Source organism: Pinus tabuliformis, chromosome 1_2 (assembly GCF_031772625.1).
Source record: "Pinus tabuliformis cultivar Carrire ecotype Pingquan chromosome 1_2, CPIR1, whole genome shotgun sequence".
NCBI classification, from domain to species: domain Eukaryota; kingdom Viridiplantae; phylum Streptophyta; class Pinopsida; order Pinales; family Pinaceae; genus Pinus; species Pinus tabuliformis.
The window spans coordinates 1,347,998,824-1,348,003,854 of NC_142298.1; the positions used below are offsets into that span (position 1 = coordinate 1,347,998,824).

A 5,031-nucleotide genomic window follows, 5' to 3' on the forward strand; every position below is an offset into this window, starting at 1 on the left:
AAGTTTTATTTCTTAACCATTAATCAAATATCTCATATTGCTGCTCACAATATTATCATTTAAAATATATATATGTAAAATAAGAATGACTGAATGATATTTATATTTACCATTTTTATATTCTTATAAGAAAGATTCACATTGACAAACTTGGAACCTAAAACCACCCAATTAAATAAACTATTCCACAACTTGCAATCTCCTCTTATTTAATTGGATTACACTATTTTATCCAAATGTGAATTAAATGTATTCTTCCTTCTTTATTTATTATTGTTTTTAAACTGAAAATATTCCTTTATTGAAAAAAACAAAGCCCATAGATAGGGGAAATAAGATGGACAAGCAGCTCCAAATAAAACGGATATTGAAAGAAAAGCCAACCTCCTATGATGCATTTCACGAACAAATTTCACGAACAAACAATTATAAGAAACTTTCGAGAATGTCATTTCTAATGCCCCGTTCTCTATGGCCATGGCCATAAGGAAACTTCACATGAATTCTTGTCACTTCGAAGCTGGAACTAACTTTCTAATTTTTATTTAATTATTTTTATTTGGATGGTAGATTTTGAGAGTACTTTAAAATTTTATTTAGAAAGAAAGTTATATTTCTTTTCTTTCCCATACATCAAATTCTACAATACAATCAAACTAAATTTTCACATTGACCTTACTAAAACACATTTATATACCACTTTTAAGACCACACAGTTTTCTCTTCTTTGGCAGGTTCCAGGCTTATGAGGTCCGTGCAGAAGAATTTCCTGAGTTGTGATACCACACACACGGGATCTACTTGACCGATCACAGTTATCTTCTTCTCATTCCTATCCACGGCAATATACTCCACCCCTGTAATAAAATATCCTTCCATCATTTATCAATATTCGAAACCTAGTGAATGGTAACAGAATATTTTTGGCCATAGCTTTGCTGAATGACTTTTACCTTCAATTCCTGCAATTGTCTGCATGGCTCTTCTCTTGCTTTTCTCGCTCTCAATCGCCAGCAATTTCAGCACTATCTTCTGCAAATGGATCATTATCAGCAGTGATTGAGTTTCATGCGACTTAAAATATTCACATGGACAATAGTTTACACGAAAAATTCATTTCAAAATACATCCAAAAAACAGAAATCAATACAGTACTTAACCCTAAAAAGCTTGAAAATTCTTTCAACATCATAAAAAAGTCCAAATTACATAAAGAAACCTATAAATTACTTAACCCTAGGAAATTAAAACAAATCTACAGCAACACATATAACACAGAGGCTCTGAAAAACGTGGAGAGGAAAAGTTAGTGGCATACATTCATATTTGACAGGCAACAGAGCGCTTCCAAAACTCTCTCTGTGATCTATGACTTAGAAGCAAATATACAGAATGGATCGGAGACACAGTGATTGCGTATTGAATAACTATTTATATTGGTGTTAGAGCCATGCATCGTAAAAGCTTCATTCAGCTAGGCATTGACTTCAGAGGAGAATTGCCAGGCTGTGAACACGTTCCAGAAAATCCACGGTGCCCTTTATTTTACAATTATTATTTTTATGAAAACATCGACCTGTAATATGTACGGTAAATCGACAACTTATGTTTATGGCGATAAATTTTGAAGTGAAAAACATAAATTTTGAAGTGAAGCCAATGAGATGATTGCGTCCAGAACGTGCTGAGAGTCAACGCGACATAGACCGGTCACTGTGGAAGTCATTGTCAGCAATGGCAGGAATTGATTTCAGTTAAAGGTATATGGCGAATACGACGTATATCATATGACATGTGGCGACAACGCATCATGGTGCATATTGTTAGCCGTGTAGCAGGGCTTTTATTTAAGAAGACTGAAAAAAAAAATTGCGTTCAGGAGTCAATGGGACAAATTCCGTTCACACTGAAAGTTATTAACCAACCAAATAACTTTCCTTAACTTCTCAACGCATCATGGTGCATATTGTTAGCCGTGTAGCAGGGCTTTTATTTAAGAAGACTTTGAAAAAAAAAAATTGCGTTCAGGAGTCAATGGGACAAATTTCCGCTCACACTGTAAGATTTTACTATTTTATTAATTAAATTCAAATAAGATTATATATTAATCAAATTTAATGCAAAAATAATTTATTAAATTTATTAATTAAAATCATTTAAGTAAGAAATAGTTAATGTAATCATATTTTAATAAACACAATTTAAGCATGAGAAAGTTTTTCGGATTATTCTGGTAGTTAGGATCATAAAAGTCTTAGATTTAACAATTTAAGCATTTTAATTTTTAAAATGGTTAGAGGTGCATTTTTTTTATCAGTTTTATTTAAAAAAATTAAAAAATTATTAAAAGTGTAAATACTAATTATTGAGATAATAAATTTTAGTGTAATAAAAGTTTTAAGAATGTTAAATCTATTTATGTATTAAAATATAATTAAATAATAGAAGATATAATTGAAACAAAAATAAAAGAAGAATTAAAGAGTGAGTCACAAACTTAAACAAGCAAAGATGTTGGGCAAAGTAATCGAACATAAAAATAGGTTGATTAATGTCAAGAAAGAATCTTTACAAATGAAGGCCTCATTTCAACAAACTAAATTGAGTTAAGGAAAGAAGTTCAAAAAGTAAAGGAAGCCAAACAGGAAACAAATGGGCAATAATTAGAATTAGAAAATGTTGAAATGTGACAACGAATTGTGTAAAAATGAGTACACTATTTATTAGTTACTGCTAGTTAGTTTTATATTGAATAACAATTATGTAACAAAGGAGAGACTCTTATAAAACTGATGAAGCCCGAGATAATGTAATCATGGAGAATCATTCTTGATTAAATAAAGATCCAATCCCTTGCCCCGTCGATGTTTTGTTGACACACTATCAAGGTTTTACCATGTAAAAATATTGCTTTTACTTGTGAGATTTTTGGTTTCCGTTCAGTTTTCATTTCATTTCTTTCTTGCTTAATTAACTGCTCGAACGAACAAGTGGTATTAGAGCCGTGAGAAAAATATATTGAATGAGGAGTGATTTGAGAAATATGTTGCAACATAACCGTGAAACAAATGCACTGGAGATAGATGTTTTCGTCGTCCGAATGAACAAAAGAAGCCCTCAACATGTAAAGAAAAAAGAGGAGCTATGTTTGCAAGGCGGAGGAGTCATGGAATGGACATCCAAAACCGTTGTTTTTTGTCTTCTCTATGCCGCCAGCTCTCTGCGTGTAAAGAAAAAGAGTCTGATTAAAAGTTTGTCGCTGGAGAGAAAGCTGAAGAGGAAGAGCATGACTTCACCAAGCTTGCCGGTGAAGAGACCATTTTTTGTGCTACTGCCGCTTGAGAGAAAGTGTCGCTGCTGGAGAAAGGGAAACCCACTGCGGAAGAGGAAGGCTAGAAAGGTTGTTGTTGCTGAAGAAAGAGATTAAGCAGTGGTTGAAGAAAAAACATTGTTGTTGTCACCACATGTTGTCGTTGTTGCCAGAGAGGAGTCCATTAGCTGATCTGTGTGCACAAGAAGAGGCAGATTAACAGAAAAGAAATCATTAGAGATAGTCTGGGTAATCTTTTTTTAAATTTTAACAACAGAAGTGTGATTTCTGTTGAGCGCTGGTTAATTTGAAAAGAAGATTTGAAAATAAGTATGATTTCTGTTGAAAAGAAGTATGATTTCTGTTCAAAAGAAGTGTGATTTCTGTTGAGAGCTGCTTAATCTAAAAAAAAAAATTCAGGGTTCAAAGTTTCTGGAGATTTTTGTTTTTGAGGCCAATTTCAATATTTTTTTTTTGAAGAATCTGTGGAGAAGATTGAAAATAAATTCTGGAAATTAATTAAGAGAATTTCTAGAATTTTTTTTTGGAAATTTCTTGAGAGTTAAAAAAGGGCAACAGAAGCATATTTTGTATAAAAATTCAAAATAGAAAGAAATTTTGAAAACCCCAGCTCGAGGAAGGAAATCAAAATATTTTAAGAAAACTTAGTTGAAAGATAGAAACTATGGCTAAAAGAAGGAAACTCTAGAAGGCAATACTTGTAGAGAAGAAATGGCAAAAATTGTTGGGTTGTGTTATATTCTTTCCATGACTAGCCCACGTAGTTAACTGGGTGGTTAGGGGAGGGAGGGGGGACCCGGGCAGGGGGCGAAGCCCCCCCTTTGTTGCGCCGATTGCGTAGCGGGGGGGTCACAGGGGGTTTGAGGGGTGCAAGTAACCCCACTCTATGGGGTCCGAGGCAGTGCCCCGGAAAATTTTGGTTTTCGAACCTATGTTAGGTTGGGCGAACCCACCTATGGTTTTATGCATGATTTTCTCACATGTTTTTGGACACAATGGTTTTCAGTCAATGGTATTGGATGCTTTGGCATGTATAAATATGTATTATAACATTGAAAGGAACATAATGAAAAATCAAGCTGGTAGTCCCAGTTTTGGGGTCCATGGGAAATCTCTGTGTATATGTGCTTTATGTATTATGCTCTCGCATTGTTTATTTTATGTGTTTTAGAATTTGTATGCAGGTAATTTCTATACGGGGTTAAAACCTAAATTTGGTATCAGAGTTGTTTTGGCTTCAAGGGGACGCCTTTGTTGCTAAGGGGTTTTGCTCGGGCCTATGGTAGACCCTGTTCAGTGGGAGATCTACGAGATTGATTCTAGTGGTGAAAGAAGATGGCGAGTAGTCGAAAGATAGAGATCGAGAAATTTAATGGTCAGTGTTTTGAGTTGTGGAAACCCAAGATGGAGGATCTGTTGGTGGATAAAGATCAGTGGATCGCGATAGATTTGGGTACTAGACCAACGAGAGTTTCCGATGAAGAATGGAAGAAGTTGGATCAGAAGGCAAAGAGAACAATACGATTGTGTGTCTCAGATTCAATATTGTTGAATGTATTAGGGGAAGCTATGTCAAAGGCTTTGTGGGACAAGTTAGGGACTTTGTACCAATCTAAATGTCTAGTGAATAAACTGTTCCCGCTGAAAAAGCTGTATAACCTGAGGATGAAAGATGGAGACTCGGTGACAAACCATCTGAA

At 34.5% G+C, this 5,031-nt stretch overlaps 1 pseudogene across 1 annotated transcript; it reads right to left on the reverse strand.

The window, feature by feature from the left end:
• Positions 1-674: 674 nt before the first annotated feature.
• Positions 675-1,047, reverse strand: LOC149211221 (heavy metal-associated isoprenylated plant protein 39 pseudogene; annotated as a pseudogene). Its single transcript, XR_016253123.1, has 2 exons — positions 954-1,047; positions 675-857 (listed from the first exon to the last, which is right to left on the reverse strand). The product of XR_016253123.1 is annotated as a heavy metal-associated isoprenylated plant protein 39 pseudogene (transcript).
• Positions 1,048-5,031: the final 3,984 nt, after the last annotated feature.